This window comes from Psammomys obesus, unplaced genomic scaffold (genome assembly GCF_907164565.1).
Source record: "Psammomys obesus unplaced genomic scaffold, mPsaObe1.curated_primary_1811, whole genome shotgun sequence".
In the NCBI taxonomy this organism is placed as follows: domain Eukaryota; kingdom Metazoa; phylum Chordata; class Mammalia; order Rodentia; family Muridae; genus Psammomys; species Psammomys obesus.
The window spans coordinates 14,369,187-14,390,444 of NW_026596101.1; positions in this window are offsets into that span (position 1 = coordinate 14,369,187).

Sequence of the window (21,258 nt, forward strand, 5' to 3'; positions counted from 1 at the left end):
GACTGATACTCCATACAAGGACCGTGCATGGAGATAACCTAGAACCCCTGCACAGAAGTAGCCCATGGCAGCTCAGTGTCCAAGAGGGTTCCCCAATAATAGGAACAGGGACCATCTCTGACATGAACTCATGGGCTGGCTCTTTGATCACCAACCCCTGAGGGGGAAGCAGCCTTACCAGTCCACAGAGGAAGACAAAGAAGCCAGTCCTGATGAGACCTGAAAGACTAAGGTCAGAGGGAAGGGGAGGAAGACCTCCCCTATCATTGGGCTGAGGGAGGGGCATAGGAGAAGAAGAGGGAGGGAGGGTGGGATTGGGAAGGGATGGGGAGAGGGCTACAGCTTGGCTACAAAGTGAATAAACTGTAATTAATAAAAATTTAAAAATTAAATTAAAAAATAATAAAAAAGAATTCCCTGTTTAGCTCTGTACCCCATTTTTAATTGGATTACTTGATTTGTTGCTTTTTAACTTCTTTAGTTCTTTATATATTCTGGATATTAGCCCTATCAGATATATGGTTGGTGAAGATCCTTTCCCAATCTATAGGCTGTCGTTTTGTTCTAATGACAGAGTCCTTTGCTTTACAAATGCTTTTCAGTTTCATGAGGTCCCATTTATTGATTGTTGATCTTAGAGCCTGTGCTGTTGGTGTTCTGTTCAGGAAGTACCTCATCTAGAGATTAAACTTTCTCAGAAATATGTAAGTATAGGGAAAAACAGTGTATCACATGTTTGGTGCAATCCGAGATTTCAGTCTGTCACTTATGGATCCTAGAACCTATCCCTGTGGATAAGAGACCTTCCGTGTAAAGGTTTAAAGTGCCTTGAGTTCAGTGAGAAATGCGAATTTAGTGTTCTGGGGAGATTTGGGAGAGAGAGAGGCAAACAAAGTAGAGGGAAATCTAGCCCCTGAGTCAATTTCAAACCTGAGAGCAATGCATGTTCACAAAAGGAACAGGAAAGAGATTGTTTCTATTGATTTTTTTTAAACTTCATGTCATGTAAAATCACAAACAGTAAACGTAGAGGTGATTATATCACCCAATCAGTCCAACAGTTTTTCCCTCTTAGCTTTTATCTCCTGCCCTCTCTTCCCCTTTATCTTTTCTCCTCCCCTCCCTTTTCTTCCCCTTCTTCCACCTTGTTTTTCTTTTTAAAAAGTGGCGGCTTCTGTGTGCGGGGAAGGAAGGTGGCATGTATATGTGGGGAGGTGGTTGTGGGGTGGTGCTTTGTGTGTGTGTGTGTGTGTGTGTGTGTGTGGTGTGCAGGCATGATCATGTGTGGGTTGGGAGATACATGTGCACATACAGAGGCCCCAACTTGATTTTGATCATCTTTCTTGAGCGCACTGCACTTTATTTATTGAGGCAAAGTCTCTCTGAACCCAGGGCTTGCTCACTGCAGCAAGCCAGCTTGCCCAAGAAACCCTTATCTACCTTCTGCAGGCAGAGGTTCTAGGCTACACCATGCCTTCCTGCCTTTATCGTGGGCTCTGAGAATCCAAACTGTGGTCATCACACGTGTGCAGCAGGCACATCACTACTGAGCCATTTCTCCCACCCCCTTCTGTTTGACATGGGGTCTCGCTGCTTAGTCCCTGCTCTTCGAGAGCTCCCAACTTCCCTCCTTCAGTCTCTTTAATGCTGGGATCACTGATATACGAGTCTGCTTTAAAAAAAAAAAAAATCTTTCCTTGTTTATTTTCAGTTGAAGTGTTTTAAAATAAATTATAGTAATTATTACATCTGAACTCTAAATAGTTCATTATGTAGCTCTAAAATGATGTAATCATAGTATTGCTATCAAATCAACAGAATTAGTATGTATTCTCTAACACCCATATTCAAATGTCTAAAATGTCCCTAAAAGCATTTCCATAGCTGATTGTTCATAGCGGCAGAGCTAGGCCGGCAGATCTCCTCCCTGGCATTGATGCCCTTCCTGTGCTCATGAAGAGATGGCTCAGCCCCACACCTTTGTTTTACTCCACTGTCTGGACTGTGGAGGAGGTGTGTATTTGTGCGTGAACATGGTCTCATGATCAGACATTGTCTAATGCTGCTTGCTCACCGTTTCTTTAGAACCTTGAGAAAAGGGGGAAGTACTCTATTCAGACCGTGGGTTCCTTGTCAGCTTCTTTATCTTAACATGTGCTGTCCTGTGCCCACTTATTAAAAACACAAACAAGCCACCTTTATTCAGTATTCACTCTTGTCCTTTCCTGATTAGCAACATTTCCCAGACTTGCCCTCCAGAAGCTGCAGTCACAGGTGGTTGTGAGCTGCCTGATGTGAGCGCTAGACCTGAAAACAGATCCCCTCCTAACCACCCAGGCACCTGTGCCACCTCCTCACTGATCTTTCCATGTCTCTCCTGAACCTGGCTTTGAAACATCAAGAGCCCTGTATTCATTTTTTTTTTTCTTTTATATGGGGTGGAATGCAGGGCCTCTGCAAGGCTAGGCAAGTGCTGTATGGTAGAGCTGTACCCACAGACACATGAAAGAAAAGTTCTAAGAAGGAGGCCATCTGTCAGACAATGAAGTTTGAATCTACATATTTACATGTCAGTGTTATGACCAACATCATTATGTGTGTTTCTGTGTGTGTTCATACAGATGTGTATTTGAATACGGGTGCATGTGTAAGTGCAGATATGTGGAGGCCAGAGGTTCTCTCTGGGGGGAGGGGGTCTTTTCTCAATCACTTCTTTCCCTTATTTCTTCCTGAAGGGTCCCTCATAGAATCCAAAGCTCGCTGATTCAGCTAGACTGGTTTGTCTAGCAAGCCTGAAGCATCCTCCTGTCTCAGCTTCCCCCAAAATGGGATGATGGGTGTGTGCCGCCATGTCTGGCTTTTTCACATGGGTGGTGGGGATGGAAATCCAGCACTTTTACTGACTGAGACACCTCCCCAGAAACCCCTACACCATAGGTGAGCTTCCTAAGGAGTCAGGTGCATCACCAGAAAACTTCGAAGGTGGTTGTTATTGTTTACCTAATAGCACCATGATTGACAATGAAACAAGGGTGGCTCAAGACAATGAAATGTGCAGCCTGGGGCCTGGCAGTTTGAGTAGCAGAGGTGGGATTGATTCTAAAGCAGGCATGTCTGTTTCTTAGACCCAGAGTGCTTCTATTAAACCACCATCAACTTCAAAGCCTGTTGTTATCCAACTGACCTTTAGTTTTGTGATGTCAAAACAATCTCTTTCTGGTTTGCCTCTGATGCCAAATGCCTAGGAATCTTTCCATAATCTTTCTCCTTCTGTGTTGGAAAAGAACCAAGATCCTAAGAGCTTCTATCAGGCAAGGGGTCAGTAAACATGTTATATGAAGGATCAGATAGCAACTAGTTTAGGCTATGGGCTGTGTCTCTGTGATAGCCGGTCATCTCTGCTCTGCCAAATGACAGTAGCAGAAGTACTTAAATGAATGTGAATATGCCTGTGTTCCAATAAATCTTCGTTTATAAAAATGGATAATAGCCAGGCAGTAATGGTGCACACTTAATTCCAGCAGTCGGGAGGCAGAGGCAGATGGATTGCTTGAGTTTGAGGCCAGCCTGGTCTACAGAGCGAGTTCCAGAACAGCTACGTAGAGAAACCCTGTCTTGTAAAACCAAACCAACTAACCAATCATACACACCCCTCTCAAAAAACAAAACAAAATAAAACAAAGATAATGAATAGTAGGATGGATTTGACCTAGGATCTGTAGTCTGCTGACTGTTTCCGTAAAGTGTGAGAGTGAAGATGTGAGCCCTACTTAAAACATTACTCATGACATCCGTGGTGATAACCTCACAGTATTCAGACATTTGCAAAATGTGTCAACATTTTTTAAAATGGGGTATTTCATAGGTATTTCTTGGTTGCAAGGCTGGAGAGCATGGGACTTGAGTCTTTGTTGCAAAATGGGTAAGAGACACAAAGCTTAAATCATGTCCTGTTACCTATATTCAGTGATGTTAGCATCTTAATTAAGTGGAGAGCCTTGGAGTTTACTGCCTATGAGCTCATGGGCAGCTGCTCTTGAAGTTGCCATGGCCTGTCCAGCAGGTCTTGGCCTCACCCATCTCTGTTCTCTGAGACTGTGTGCTGGTTGTTGTTGGCCATCTTTATTTTGGTTTGGTTTTCTCATTGTTTCCATCTGCTTGGTCCCTATGGATACAGGTATATTTACCATGGCTACAGTAGAAAAAAAAATAAGGAAAAATGTTTGATGGATGGGGGATGGCTAGCTATTTATAGATAGTGTTTGGTATAGACTGTGAAGCTGAAATGTAGACTGTGAGGGGGGAAATAGGGCCCATGAAACCTGAAGGTATCCAAGAGGTTGAGAGCTGTGGGGATAATTTCAAGGAGGTTTGTGGAGGATGGGAGAGGAGTGAGGAAAAAAAATTTAAAAATACATCTTGTTTGAAAATGCCATCATGAAAGCAATACAAACAAATGAGACTATGAAGTGAAAAATAACTTTTAAGAGATTTTAGTTACTCTTATTTTATATGTAGGAGTGCTTTGCCTGCGTCTGTATGTGTGTACCACATTCCTGCTTGGTGCCTATGGAGGCCAATAGAAGACATCAGATCCCCTGGAATTGGATCTGATGAGATTTTTGAACTGCCAAGTGGGTGCTGGGAACCAAACCTAGGTCTTCTACGAGAGCGGCAAGACCTGGTAAAAGGAAGTGTTAAGAATTGCTAACTTTTTATTTTCCTGAAAAGGGGATTTACACAGGCTGGTTTCAAACTCACTATGTAACTCAGGCTTACATCAAACTCACTGTGTCAGTGGTGGGCTTACAGGCACGCGCCAGCCCACCTGGTCACGTCGGTAGATTTAGCCATGGCTTCTGCTTAAGTTTAAGTACAGTGACATGACCATCACCACGGAGTGAAGTGGGGTTGGCATCTAGCGTAAGTCCCACTGGAAGGTACAGCTTAGTCATTCTCTGATGCTGAAATGGTGGGGACTATATGGACTCCAGGCAGAAATATGGAGTTAAGGGGGCTTCCCTTTGCCTCTAGTCACGCTTCTCAGTGTTTTCCCTCCCACTTCAGTGGCTCAAGGCCCTTATTGAGTAATCCTTGTCCATCTGTCTGGAATATATCTGAGTTTGTTTTTGGTTTTGGTTTTTTTTTTAATTCTCTAAACGATTTGATTATGACTGGAGATTGTTGGCGTATTTTTCAAACTATTTTATTTGAGGTTGTTATACCTCTTCCTTCTCTACCCCAAACCCTTCCAACACCGCAACACAGGGTAGGAGAGAAGGAACATTAGTGGGGAGAAGGGGCATAGTTTATGTGTTGATCCCAGGAGTGGGATATGGGGCTGATTCAGATGGTCCACAGCAGCAAACTATTTGCCTGGTGCAGGCTCCGAGAGGGACTCTTTGCCATCTGCAGATAGTTTAAATCTGAGGACTCTGGAGAGAGAAGAAATGCCAGGGCCCAGAAGAAGAAGAGAGCTCCAAGAAAGAAGGCTGCTGGTGCTCTCTCCTACTGCTCCTGATTGCTTTTGATGCAGTTAGATGAGAAGTTGGAGATATTCTGAAATAAGGATTGAACTTGCCCTAAGGAACCCGATGACCCTAGCCAGCAGGAAGTAGCTAAAAAGAACTGTGCCTTTTCTCCCCACTAATGTTCCTTCTTTCCTACCCAGTGTTGGGGTGTTAGAAGGTATTGGAGTAGAGAAGGGAGGAAGAGGATTAAGAAACATAAATAAAATAGAGTTTTAAAGTATGCTAAAAGGGGATGTGGCTCAGCAGTAAAGGTTCTTGCCACCTGATGGTGCAGGCCTGATACCCTTAGTTCGGAAAACTGACTTAACACAATCTGATGTGACATATGTCTCCTCACCTCAATAATAGTAAAATAGTATGGAAATGTAAGTGATGTCATTAAATAACGATATCTTTTTACTAGAAGGCATCTAGTAATGCCATCCACACTCAAAAAAATATGACAAGTCATTTCTTGTTGCCTGTACCCAATGACACTAACCTATTAGTTAATAGAAGGAGTTAAAGTTTATTCCACATGACATTGTAGAGTTTTGGCTTTGGAGAGTAAGGACCTTTTAACAGGAAGGAGAGCTGTCGATTTTCAAAGTATATGAGCTTCCCAGTAGCCGTTCATTCCCAATGGTGGCCCTAAATGATCCTGTGAGACCCAGATTGGAACCATCAACTGGATGATAGCCATCAAGTTGGATAGTATTAATGAAGCACGGTGCTTAGATGGTCCCTCCCTTGGTCACTGGGCATCCTCATGGCCCTGACATCTTTCTCTGTGAAGTGGAAGAGCTGTTATAGTTGTTACAGGACAAACAGAGGTACAGCGATGCCTCTCCTGAGGCCATCTGCTCACTGGCCACGTCACTCTGATAATCACACCAGCTTCTCGTTCTCATGTCTCCAGACAGTCACAAGTGCTAGCCAGACCCAAATTTGGCATGGTGATGAAGGCAATATTACATTCCCACATGATACATGTTATGTTCCCTGCCTATCCCCACATCCTGTGAGAACAAGGACATGTGTTTGATACACAAAAGCAAACAATGCAAAGAGACCTGTGAGCCACTGGATGATCAGAAATTCTGAGGACTGCTTTTCCCTGAACAACAACAACAGAAAGGATTTCTACTCTCAAGGAACTTGATGCCAGAATGAAGTTGTCATACAATTCAGAGTTATAACCATAGGTTATGCACCCCAAAATTTTATGACCCAACCACCCAACAACCATAGCAAATTAACAGCATCCCCAAAGAGCTTTGGGGTGTGTATCAGTCTTTCCCCCTCAGTAATATAATGAAATGCCTGAGGCTGGTCCTTTGTAAAGAAATGGGGTTTTTAGCTTACAGTGCTAGAGATTCAAGGACTTGGTACTAGCACTGGCTTGGCTTTGGTGGGTGGGATGAAAATAGCAGGAAAACATGTAAGGGGAGAGAACTCACATGGTAAGAGCAGGCTGGGCTTGCTGTTTTGTAGTATTGTCTTTGTAGTATCATCTTGCAAGAACTCACCACGATCCCATGAAAACTACCTTGACCTCTTCCGAGGGTCATAATCAGATTATCTCATCCAGCACCAGGAGGTGTCACTTCTCAAGGGTGTCACCGCCTCTCACATTTCCACACTGAATACCAAGCTTCCAACACACGACTCTTCAAGTACAGACCACATCTAGAAGCACAACCGGGTTCTTTATGAACTGGTGGGAGAGCTTTGGGGTAGTTATTGGCTTAGCACATGGAGTGAGAGTCCTCAGCACACGCCTGGTTTATGCTTAACTCCAGTATTAACACCTCTGCCGCCTGTAGACGTCAGATGAGTAGCGGGGGAGCAAGGGTTGTTTGTGACAGATTGGTGCTGCTGAGCCCCTCTCCAGCTGAGCCTGACATCTGCAGCCCGATTCTTGGCACTGGCCCATATTTACCTCCAGTCAAGACGTGGCTCCATCACAGACCTGGAGCATTTCTGGGAAACATCTGGGAAGGGCTAGCCCCAGCTCTTTTTGCCTTTTCCCTCTGCTCTGGCCACACGATCCCCCCTCTATCCCTCTAGCACGGGAGGCCTATCTTGGAGCTTTTAAACTTTGTGGTGGTTGACATTGCCAACTTGACAGGGTCTTGAATCACCTAGGAGACCAACTTCTGAGCATGGTTGTGCAGGAGTTTGGAGCCTCTTGGTTGGGGTATGAAGATACACACTATATGCAGCTGGACCATATCACGGGCTGGCGTTCTAGGCCGGATGAAAAAGAGAAAGCAAGCCAAACACCAAGCATTCATCTTCCTCTGCATCCTGATTGCAGACAAAATATGAGCAGCTGCCTCAGGCTCCTGCTACCATGCCTTCCCCCTGTGATGGGTGGTATCCTTCTTGAAACACTAAGCCAAAGTCAACCCTCCCTCTTAAGTTGCTTTTCCCTGGTACTTTTGTTGCACAGTGAAAAAAAAAGTAGCTGTTGCATGCTTGATCTTGTCTTTGCCTAGAATGTTCTTCACACAGGGCTTTTCATGTCCTAGTCTCTAGACCTTTCCATGACATCCCAGTCAAATTATTTCGGTTATTTACACCCTACTTGTATTTTTCCCTCTTGATCTAATTTAGACTTCATTGCAGTGTCTTGTTCTTTTTCTCCTCCACTATAAAATCAGCATTTTCAGCTCAGGAGGTTTTTTCTTTGATGGCTGATAAGTGTGGACAGCACGGTAGTACCTGATCCTGAGAGAGACCGTATAGGCTCTCAGAATCATTCTCAGTGATTTGGATCAGAAACAGAACCCAAATTTACAGATTTCCAACCAAAGTACACATTCCTGTTCTCCTTTAGGCAAAGGACAAGTAGCTTGGGTTTCTCTCCTTCTGTTGGCTGGATGTCCTGTGGAGTACAGAGCTTACACACTTAGAATGCAGGAGATGAAGAGCTTCTCTTTACAAGTAAACTCTGTGGTAAAGGAACAGCAGGTCTTGGAATCCACTAGGACACATGCTCCATGGACTCACCCTGTCTTTGTTTTATCTCCCGTTGCTGTGATAAAATGCCCTGGTCCAAAGCAACTGTTAGGAGAGAGTGTTTATTTGGCTCACTCCAGGCTCTAATTCACCATTGCGGGAAAGTCAAGATGGCAGAAATTTGAAGCCACTAGTCAATCATGTCTGCAGCCAAGAGCAGAGAGCAGTGAATCGCCGCATACACGCTTACACTCAGCACATTTTCTCCACTCTTACCCAGCTCAGAACTCCTTGCCTAGGGAATGGTGCCCCCCGCAGTAGGAGGGTCTTCCTACCTCAGTTAACATAGCCATTATAACCCCCATTGACATGTCCATAGCTCAACATAAGCTACAATGCCTTTCCCAAGTGATTCCCAAGATTGTGTCAAGTTGACAATCTAACCCTCATACCCAATCTTCAGTGACCACTGGAGGATGAGAGATTGTGGCAAGCCCATTTGGAAGGCAAAGTTGGTAAACAGAGTCATGGAATCCAGACAGGGCTTGGCCCCCTCCTATTGGTATGTACCTTTGGCACCCTTATTATATCTGGTTTGTTTGGCCTCCTTCCCCTAAAATCCTGACCCAGCATTTCAGAAAAGGACTGAGAGGATCATTCTCTGTAAATATGGTTTTTCAAACATGGCGTCCACGCCAGTGTGGCCTGCAGCATGACCTGTTGGGTTGTAGAAAGAAATAGTGGAACTTCTTTTATCATTTATATTTAATCTCATGCTTTAAAATCTAATTTTAAATTCATGGCTTGTAATGCTCACATCAGCACTGTACATATACATATTAGTTTATATATACATCTATAATTCATAAATAAGGGAAAATACATATCATATATTTGTGCCAGCTCAAAATACTTTCCTGGGAGGTATCTATGATTGTAAAAGCTTAGGCTACTGTTCAATTTCTTTTTTTTTTTTAAATAGAGACAAGATCATAGTATCTTTACTTAAAATGACAAGTTAGTACTTTGTTGAGTGTTATGTGTATGTGTGTGTGTGTGTGTGTGTGTGTGTGTGTGTGTGTGTATGTGTGTAGATCAAATCAGAGGTCATCTTTAGAAGTCCTTCCTCAAAAGCTGGCCATCATAGTTTTGTTTTGTTTTGTCTTTGTTTTTTGTTTGTTTGGGTTTTTTGTTTGTTTGTTTGTTTTGTTTTGAGATGGGGTTTCTCTGTGTAGCCTTGGCTGTCCTGGACTCGCTTTGAAGACTAGGCTGGCCTTAAACTTATAGAAATCTGCCTGCCTCTGCCTCCCAGGTCCCTTACTGGCCTGGAACTCACCAAGTAGATGCTGTGTTTGACTGTTAAGCCCCTGTCTGCTTTTCCCCTGCCCTGGGATTGTAAGAAAGTACCACCATGCTCAGGATTTTATGGGGGTTCCAGGGACCAAACGACAGCCCTTTTGTTGCCCTTTTGGCACAGCCAGTCTTTAGCAGTTGAATCATCTCTCCAGCCCCTTTATTGTTTTTATGAAACAAAGTGTCACCATTCCCTGTAGTCCCAAACTGCTCCAGGCCCTAGCAGTAGTTATGGAGGGGTGGAGTCTCTCCTTTCTTTATTCAGAAAGTTGAGTAGCTTTATTACAAACAAAAGCCTTTCAAATTAAGGTATGCAGCCCAGGCTGAGATCCGGAAATGATAAAGATGTAGAAAGATAAGTGATAAAGGAGGCCAGGAATGAGTGAAATGTTGGTAGGAAGAGTGGGGGCAGGGTGGGGCACGAATAGGGAAATAACAAGGGCCCAGAGCTAGGTGTGCTTCAAAGAAGGACAGCAAATGTGGTTAGCTGACAAACCACCTTCAAGTCGGGAATATATTCTGAATTATTGAAACCTGAATGACTCTCATATTCTATTAAAGAGGGAAAATGGCATTAGAATAAATATTAAAAGGAACCAAGATCTGGGGCATTCATCTTGCCTGAATATCATTAGCTCCTTTCAGTGCAGGCAAGCTTCCCATAAACGCTCACAGCGCCCCCAGCCCCAGGACTTGGTGTTCTAAGCCTCCAAAGACATCTTAAACTAGGTGTGGTGACACACACGTGTGATCCCAGCATGTGGGAGACAGAGGTAGTAAGATTTCTATTTTGAGGTCAGCTGGGCTAGAGTGTGAGACAGTCTCACAAACCAAACCAAACCAAACCAAACCAAACCAAACCAAACCAAACCAAACCAAACCAAGCCAAACCAAACCAAACCTCAAGGCCAAAGCTGTCTACTGGACAGGAAGACCACAGGTGAAAAGAAAACATTTAGCTGATGTTTCTAGGTTGTAGCAGGTCTCCCTTCATCAGGGGTCATCTGCACCACCTCCCACTTGGTGCCAGGTCCTGTGTCTGGCACTGGAAACAGACACGATCCTGCCCCTGACCGCCACACTAGAAAAGAGCATCATGTGCTGCTGAATTGTCCCTAAGTATGGAAAGAGTCGTGGGGACAATGAGGGGGGTGTTGGGAAGTGAAAGGGTGTGTCTCAGAAAATCTGACTGAGGTATTCAGGGTGGGAAGGATGTTTTTGAATGAAAGAAAGAAGAAAGAAAATAATCATTTCAAACAGGGAAGTTAGAGACCCCAGGGGTGAGAGGAGAAGCCACAAGACTGCACCAGAGACCCACACTGATCTTAGAGGTGATGACAGGTCATTAGATGATGCTCACTACTGGTCTTAGTTAGAATTTCCATTGGTGTGAAGACATACCATGACCATGACAACTCTTAGAAAGGAAAACATTTAACTGGGGCTGGCTTAGCGTTCAGAGGCTTAGTCCATTGTCATCATGGTGGGAAGCATGTCAGCAAGCAGGGGATTTGATGATGGAGAAGTAGCTGAGAGTTCTGTATCTGGATCTGCAGAGAGCAGGAAGAAACGAGAGAGAGAGAGAGAGAGAGAGAGAGAGGGAGAGAGGGAGAGAGAGGAAAACTGGGCCTAGCATTAGCACATGAGACCTCAAAGCCCACCCCTTGTGACAAACTTCCTCTAACAAGGACACACCTATTCCATCAAAGTCACATCTAATAATGTCACTCTCTATGGCCAAGCGTCCAAACACATGAGACTTCAGGGGCCATTCCTATTCAAACCACCACATTTCACTCCTTCACTTCACTTCAGCTCCCATAGGCTTGTGGCCATATCATAATGCATTTAGTCTAACTTCAAAAATCTCCATAGTCTATCCCAGTCTCAGCACTGCTTAAATATCTAAAGTTCAAAGCTTCTGAGACTCATGCAATCTCTTAACTTAATCATCTGTAAAATCAAAATGAAAGAGCAGATCACATACTTCCTACGTATAATGGCACAGGATATATGTTATCATTCCAAAAGGGAGGAAAGGGAGAATAATGAGGAAAGCCAAGCAGGATCTAAAACCAGCCAGGCAAATTCCAAACTCTGCATCACCATGTCTGATGTCAAAGGGCTCTTCAAATCTGCAACTCCTTTTAGCTCTGTTGTCTGCAGCACACTTCTTTTTCGTGGGCTGTTTCTACTCCCTGTTAGCAGCTTTCCTTGGCAGGTATCCCAAGGCTCTGGCAATTCCAACATCTCTGAGGCATTTAGGCCTCACCTTCACAGCTTCAAGCAAAGGCCTCTCTGAGCCTCCATGCAGGAACACGTGGCTGGCCTTAGCAGCTTTCCTTAGTTATGAAGGGAGAATCTATAACCCCTGTCTGTGTCTTTGTCTCTAAAGCCAGAACCACGTCGTGGCCAAAGCTGTCAAGTTCTGCCACTTTCTGTGGCTGGAACATGGCTCCCTTGTTCGAATACATTTTCACGAGCTTTCTGGTTTTGATGATTTTTCCTCATTGCCTAAGCTTGAACTCACTCTATAGATTTGAACTCACTCTATAGACGGGGCTGGCCTTGAACTCTGAAATCTGAAATCTGCCTGCCTCTGCCTCTAAAGTGCTGGGATTAAAGGTGTCGAGCCCCACACCCAGACCTAAACATTTTTTTTTAAACTCCTTTTCACAAATTGGAAGGTTAGGTAGGTGGGGTCTTGCCCCAAGGTCACTGCTCCCTTTATTTCATTTGGCATAAGGCTTTTCTTTAATCTGTTTATCTCCAAGGACTTAACTCTTCTATGCTCCTTAGCCTTCCATTCTCTTCAAACTATACATTTTGTAATTTTCCTTGCTCTGCTTGCTCCTTTTCATTATAGATCTGCTTAAGTGCAGCCACCAATAATTAAGTAACACACTGTCTGGAAATCTCCTCTGCCAAAGCTGTTAATCCACAACTCTTTAATTTAGCCTCAGACAGACTTTTTGGACAAGGGCAGAGAGCTGCCACATTTTTCACCAGAATATCACAAAAATCAGTCCCTAGGTAACAAACTAATAGTCTCCTCTGAAACCTCTTAAGGCCAGCCCCCCCAGTTCAAACCACCCCGAGCACTGCTGCCCTCCATGCTTCTAATAGTGTGACACCCCATTAAGCCCTGCTTAAGACCCAACTGCTTTTCTAGTCCAATTCCAGAAGTGTTCCACATTCCTCCAAAGGCATGGTCAGGCCTATCACAGCAATACCCCACTCCTTGTACCAACTTATGTCTTAGTTATGTTTTCTATTTCTGTGAAGAAACACCATGACCATAGCAACTTTTATAAAGGGAAACATGTAATTGGGGATGGCTTACAGTTTAGTCCATTATCATCATAGGGGGAAGCATGGTGGCACACAGGCAGACATGGCCCTGGAGAGTTCTACATCTGGATCTGCAAGCAGCAGTAAGAGAAAGAGACACTTGGCCTACCTTGAACATCTGGAACCTCAAAGCCCACCTCCCGTGACATACTTCCTCAAACAAAGCCACAGCTACTCTAACAAGGCCTCACCTCCTAGTAGTCCCACTCATTATGGGCCTATCAGTTTAAGTGGGGCTGATATACAGAGATCTGGTAGACATTCCAAGGACAAACAGAAACTAGCATGGGGAGCACCACTTAGGAGATGGCACAAACAACCCATCAATACAGAGAAGTCCCACCGAGCTGTGGAGGACACCATTTAATTCCAGACTGACTTCCCCTGACTCTGACATCACCTGAACTAAATGTGATTATGTCAAGATGGAGGGAAGACTTGAAGACTCAAAAGCTGGCTGTCAGTACAAGGGGAGAGAAGGTGAACTGTAAATATAGAACAAGGGGAGGCGGTGTAGACTGTTAGAAAAAGGTGAGGGAAGGATCTGAGTTTTATTTGGTTGTTTCATGCTGTAGGTGTTCTGCCCAGTTCACGAGCCCCAAAAGACCAGGAATAAACAGACTCCGCTGTAAATACATGAGGTTCTTTTTATTGTAAATTACAAGGTGCAGCTTGGGCACACACACACCCCCACCGCCGAAGCAGCGGGAGCTAAACGCGACGTGCCCAGGTTAGTTGGGTGATTTAAAGATTCTGGTCCCTCCCAGCATGCCCAAGGCAGGGGCAATTCCTGCTTGGCAAGCATCTATTAGTCAAAATGCTACATTTTGAATCGATTGGCTATAGGAAGGTCCCCAGACCATAATGACCTGGTGTCCCTCCCTAGGGGGATGGGCCAGTTTGCTAGCAACTGTATCTCTAGTGGGTGGGGAAAGAATGCAGTAAGGCGGTCCTTCCTCTCAGGGCATTACTGGACTTCTCCACCCACCTAGTTCAGATTTTAATTAATAATAGCTGCTAAGTTTTAATCTTTTAGTCTCTCATAAGGAGGGGTTAAAAACAAGGTGGAGGTTTTGATGTGTTTTGTGAATTACTGTCTTTGATTTTAGCATAAATTTTACTTTTTTGATATACAATTCTCTGAGTTTATTTCCACAGATCCATACAGCCCCACCATAATCAAAATATAGAGCTGAATTATGACCCCTAAAAACTTAAACCCTCCCAATGCTTGGCAAGGAGGGAGGTTTTCTCAAACCTCAGAGCATTTCTTCTCTAAATGGCACATAAGAATAATCCTGTACTATGACCTGTCTTGAGACTGGCTGCCTTATGCTGCGTAATGCCTTTCAAATCCATCTGAAAGGTTGTTGCACATATCATTCATTCTTTTTATGGCCGAGTATGTTTCCCTGAGATGGATATACCACAGGTCATTTCTTTGTTCATCGTTCAAGAACATTCCAAATGTTTAAAGTTTTTGGCAATTGTGAATAAAACTTTTAAAATCTTTTGTCAATTTGAAAGCAGAGGTATATATATTTTTTCCTATTGAAATAAAATGTGTATAACATAAAATTTAACCCTTTACAGGGTAAATAAAGCCAATGACATCAGGTTATAAACACTTTTGTGTAAATGCAGATTTTTATTTATCTATAGTAAACATATTAGAATGAGGTTGACGGGTCATTTGAGCAAGCATGTCTTTAAAGTTCATCAGAAATTATTGAAGTGCTCTCCAGAGTGGCTGTATTACTTTGCATTCCTTCCATTGATGTTTGAACATCCTGGTGCCACCTTTTGGTACTGACAGGTCCTGCCTAGCCCCATCCTAATAGATCTGTGGTGATGTCTCTTTTTGGACTCGATTTGCCTTTGTCTGATTGCATAGATCCTGAACATCACTTGCTGCTTGTGTCTGCTGTTCATGGACCTCCACTGTGAAGTAACTATTCAAACTTTTCATTCATTTTTGGAATTGAAGTTCTTCCTATCAGTGGAGTATTTCTGTTATTTCTGTTTCTTAGACTGAAGTCCATTATTGGATATACAATTTCCAAATATTTTCTCCTAGTCAGTAGGAGAAAATCTTTTTGTGTCTTTTTGCATAGCAAATGTTTTAAATTTTTATGAAATCCAATTAATTGATATTTGTTTGTTTGTTTTTTTTATTTATGGTTTTTCCAGGCAGGAATTCTTTCTGTAATGGCCCTGGCTGTTCTGGACTCACTTTATAGATCAGGCTGGCCTCAAATTCACAGAAATTCACCTGCCTCTGGCTCCTGAGTGCTGGTTACTGATTTTTTAAAATAAATTAATTCATTTATTCATTTTACATCCTGATCACAGCCCTTCCTCTCCTCCCAGTTTCACCCTACCACTCTTTCCCCCCATTCCCCTCTCCTCTTCTCAGAAAAGCACCCCTCCCCACTTACAAACCCACCCCAGCCCATCAACTCACATCAGGTTTTAGTACATCCTCTTCCAGTGAGGCCAGGCAAGGGAGCCCAGCTAGGGTCCCCTTGTTGGTAAGGGACCCACATGAGGACCAAGCTGCCCATCAGTTACATATGTGTCATGTGTCTTGGGCCTAGGTCCAGTCCATGCATGCTCTTTGGTTGGTGCTTAAGTTTCTGTAAGCCCCTAGGTTACAGACACTAAGCTGACACTATTGTTCTTCTTGAGGGGTTCTTGTCCCCTCTGGGACCTGAACCTTCTATCCTTCCCCACACTCCTCCACAAGACTCCCCTAACTCTGCCTAATGTTTGGTAATGGATCTCAGCATCTGTTTCATTCTGCTGCTGGGTGGAGCCTCTCAGAGGACAGTCATGCGAGGCTCCTGTCTGCAAACATAGCAGAGTATCATTAATAGTGTCAGGGACTAAAGGCATGTACCATCATGCCCGGCTATCGATTTTTTTTTTTTAATATGTACTAAGAACTCAATAGCAGGCCACATTTTTTTTTTCCTCTATGTTTCTGAAAGCCTTTTTTTGTTTTTTGTTTTTCCATATAAACCATTTTGGATTAATCTGTATAAGCTGTGAATTTTTGTAAGGTCATCCTCTTTTTTTTCTTAAATATGCATATGCCCTTATCTTTAACATCTATTATGGATAGACTGTTCTTTCTCAGTTGAATTGCCATTATACCATTGTCAGAGTCATTTGGCCATATCTATTCTGTGATACTGCCGATGTATTTGTCACTCAAACATTTCAATACCATCTCAAATGCTGTTGGATCAAACTCTCTTAACATCAGTAATGTGATGTTTAATATTCATTTAAAAAATCACCTTCGCTTTTTTAGTTGTCTTCCCAGGCAAAATTTAGAATTGCTTTATCTTAAAAAAACAAAGCATGTAGGGATATTGATTGGCATCCCTGTTAAATAGAGGTGGCAGCTTTTGTAGACTCGACCTCTTAACTATATACTGAGTCCTTCCATCCACGAGCATGGTATGTCTCTTCGTTGATTTGTTTCGTGGTAATGTTTTCTGGTACTTGTTTTAATAAATTTTCTACACAAGAATTACATCTTGGGGCCTGGAGAGATAACTCAGTGGATAAGAGGACCTGGGCTCAATCTTCAGCACCCACATGGCAGCTCTCAACTGTCTGTAACTCCAGTTCCAGGGCATCTGACACCCTCACAGAGACATGCATTCAGGCAGAACACCAATGTGTAAAATAAAAATAAATAATACATTTAAAAAAAGAATTACATCTTCCTTATTTTTTTGGTAGGGAGACTAGTATAAATGAGATTTTCAAAAATTAAATTTAACACAGAATGGTGGCATGTACCTGAAATCTGTACTCTTGGGAGGGTGAGGCAAGAAGATTGATGCCATCCTGAGTTATATAGGCAGCCTTAGCTGAAGAGAGAGACCCTGTCTCAAAAAAAAAATGCTTTTTACTAATTAACAAAAGTACAATAATAATTCTCATGTGATGATCATGCAGGAACTACTTAGCAGTTCTCAGAGTGCAGCGGTACCCCGAGGTGTCCCACGTTTTACACATTGACAATCATTCATTCATATTGCCTGTGCATGGATAGTTTTGTCCATTTCCTTCTGATCTGAATATCTAGTTTACAAGAGACTTTAAATCATAATATATATATATATATATATATATATATATATATATATATATATATATATTAAAGTTTACCCTCTTTTGCATCAAGTGTTTGATCGTGTGGTATTTCTTCTCAGTGTCTGATACTGTGATCACATTGATTACGGCTCAGTATTCAGTGGCTTTAGGTTCCCGGGATAAGCCCTGTATGGTGGTCCTGCATTGCCATTAGGTACTGCTAGATTTGTTGTCCTGTCCTGTTATTTTGTTGACATTTGCAGCTATATTCATGAGAGATAATGGTCTGAAAATGCTTGTGTTGCCTTTGTCTGCTTCTGGCATTAGGTTAATGATGGCCTCATTTCATGAGCTGGAAAGGGCTCCCGACTTTTCTGTTTTCTGGGAAAGATTGTTTAGATTCAGTTTTGTTTCATCTTTCAGTGTTTGTTGGAATTTTCCAGTGAATCCCATGTGAGGCTGAACCGGGGTTTTTGTTTTGTTTTGTTTTGCTTTGTTCTTTCTTGTCCCATTTGTTTGTTTGTTTTGGTTTGTTAGGGAACTTTTTTTTTTTTTTCTGATTTCTATTTCAAAAACAAATGTGAGTTTATTCAGGTTACCAATTTCTTCTTGAGAGAATCCTGATAGCTTGTTGCCTTCAAAACCAGGTCTGTGAACACTAGTTTAAAATTCTGGTTTTTAGATTTATTTATTTTATTTTGTGTGTATGAGGGTTTGGCCTGCAAGAATGTATGTACACCATGTACCAGTAGAGGTCAGAAGAATGTGCTGGCTCCTTTGGAACTGGAATTATGGATAGTTGTAAGCCACCATTCGGGTTGTGGGAACCGAACCTGAGTTCTCTGCAAGAACAAGTGATTCTTAACTGCTGAGCCACCACCCCAGAACTCAGTCCTAGGTTTTTGGTGTTCGTGGCCTTGTGTGTGATGTTCATTATGAACATTTATGTATCTGCGTGGACTGTGCTCTTCATCATGAGGTTGTCAACTTACATAGTTTTGCTGTTTTACTGGCAGTTCCTCAATTTCCTGAAACCCAGTTATTTGTTTAGATTTCACTAATTATTGCACATCCTAAGACTGTCTCTGCTATACAGGTATCTGCTTTTATTTTTGTCATTTCATAATTTGATGGCTGATTGTCACTGTGATCAGTTTCTTCCCATCATACATAGACACTGGAAGATTCACCTGACTACGACAGTAATTGCATCTGACATATATTGTAACACATACTCATGTGTTGTCCTTTTCACTCATTTAAAAATATTTTCTATCTCCCCTTCTTTCATAAGGTTCCCTGCATTCTGCCCAAAGTTTGGCTATGAGTCTCAGCATCTGCTTTGATACCCTACAGGGTAGAGTCTTTCAGAGGCCCTCTGTGTAGGCTCCTGTCCTGTTCCATCTGGAGGGGACAGGAGCTCCACAAGGAGAGCAACAGATCCAAAAATCTGGACACAGGGGTGCTTTCTGAGACTGATACTGCAACCAAGGACCATGCATAGAGATAACCTAGAACCCCTGCACAGATGGAGCCCGTGGCAGCTCAGTATCCAAGTGGTTTCTCTAGTAATGGGAACAGGGACTGCTTCTGACATGAACTGATTGGCCTGCTCTTTGATCACCTCCCTCTCAGGGGGGTGCAGCCTTACCAGGCCACAGAGGAAGACTATGCAGCCACTCATGAGGAGACCTGATAGGATCAGATGGAAGGGGAGGAGGACCTCCCCATCATTGGGCTGGGGGAGGGGCATGAATGGAGAAGAGGGAGGGAGGGTTGGGTTGGGAAGGGACAGGGGAGGGAGTTACAGGTGGGATACAGAGTGAATAAAATGTAATTAATAAAAATAAAAATATAAAATGAGAAAAAAAAATTTTCTACTTTTCCTTTGGGACACAGTTGCAATAACCTTAAAATTAGCCTACAAAGAAGAGCATTTTACCATGACACTTTTTCCACACAAAAGTTCTTCTTATTCTTCCTTCCCCTCCTTTTTCTCCCGCTTCCCTCCTGTCTTTTGTGCCATCCTCTCCCCAGCTGCCTTTCCATTTTCATGTCAAGTGTAACCTTGTGCCCCTTCCCCTTCTCTGTGCCTTGTGTTCCCTCTCATGATCTACTTTTGATATTTTTGTCTGAAAATCCCCACATTTGTGCAGTTCGGAGATGATTTTGACTGCTTTCCAGTTTCCCTGGAAGTCTTATTTTCCTATTTCTATGTCTTGCAATTGATTAAATGTTAAAATCAATCATATGTGCATGCGTGCGTGCATGTGTGTATTGCATGCGGTGTTGCATATGCCGTGGTGCACATGGGGAGGTCAGGCAGCAATTTCTGGGAGTCGATTCTCACCTTCCAGTTTGAGGCAGTGTCTCTCTTGTTTCTGGTTGCAGCTTTGCGCTCTGTGCTAGTCTTTTCATCCACTGAGCCGTCTTCATAAGAAGATCACATGAAAAAAATACCTTGTTGGGCACTGGGTATTTTCGTATTCTTAGAAGCATCCTTGTAACCTCATTTTGCGCACAAAGTTAAATAACTTAGAAACAATTGGTTCTTGTGACTCTTGGACCAGATCTGCCTCCGCTCTGGCCCGACCGCTCCCCCAAACCCCCCAACTTCACAGGCGTGTCTTCTATTGTATGCGTAGCCCTGTGAGTTTCCTGTTGGTCTTCTACTTTGAATAGAGGGATGTTCACTGTTTCTGCTTGCCTTCACAAGCTCCTGCAATGGTCCCTTCCAGTCTCTGTGGTTGTTGGGAGCCCAGCTCTGTGCAGTTTTCTAACGAGCATAACTACCTAGTCTTAGCTGCGGAGCCAGGCAGGGGTCTTTGCACATCTGTGCAATATCCTACGCAGTCCTCTCCTTTGTTACTCCATCCTGTGAACTGTAGCCACCTTGCTTCCACCTCCAAACCCTCCACTCGGGGAGTCTGCAGGCTCTGTCTCCATCCCTTCTTCCCACATCATTGGCCTGGAATACTTCTCCGGGCTGGGTTTAGTTCATTCAGACCAGAATGATTTCAAACATCCAGGATGATCATAAGACATATCTTGACTGTTTGGTGATAATACAGTACAGCTTATTGTCCAGTACTTGTGCTATGATATAATCCTGGTGCTCACATCTCAGATTCATTGCCGTAGCAGGGACACTAATGTGGGTTGTTACCATGGCACACAAGTGTCTGAGCTTCAGCACTTTACTGAACCACAGAGACCTTAGAACTGTATAGGACCCAAGACTTTCCTTATTTGAACTTTCCTTTTCCCCATCTCACTCCTGTTATAGACCTGCCTGCCACATGGTCTGTCTCCCCAGGTTCCTTTGGTTTGGGCCTCAGTTGGTAGCCTGGTTTGGGGAGGCCGTGGAACCATTGAGAGGTGCAGCCAAAGGGACGGTCTTTGCAGGTTATGTCCGCTGCCGGCTCTGACCTAGGGCTCTGCTTCCAGTTTAGCCAGCGTGATGTGACCAGCTGCCTCCCATTCCTGACGACACAGACTGAGCTGTTCCTACTGCAATGCCACAACAGACGCAAACCCCGTGAAACCAACCGTGAGGCACAATAAACCCGTTTTTCTTTAAGTTGTCTCTGCCGTCCGTCATTGAGTCGCAGTGAGGAGAAGAGCAAGTACTGCTCGCTCTGACAGCTCTTCAGATTTCCTTCTGCTATCTGTTTTTCCTCAAGGGCATTTCTAAGATAGCTTTCCCACACACTGTTCCCTTCTTCGTGTATGTTGTTCAGAGAACTTGTATCAGCACCTCCTCAAAGAGCTCTAGGACACCAGGAGACTCATTGCATCCACTCCATAGATGAGTACAGAGCAACTGGACTCAGGTGTGTGTGTGTGTGTGTGTGTGTGTGTGTGTGTGTGTGTGTGTGTTCCGATCAGAGATCACGCCACTCACTGTTTGCTGAAGCAGCTTGAGCTCTTGGGGGCTGTGTGACTTGCGGTTGGGTTGTCCTGTCACCCC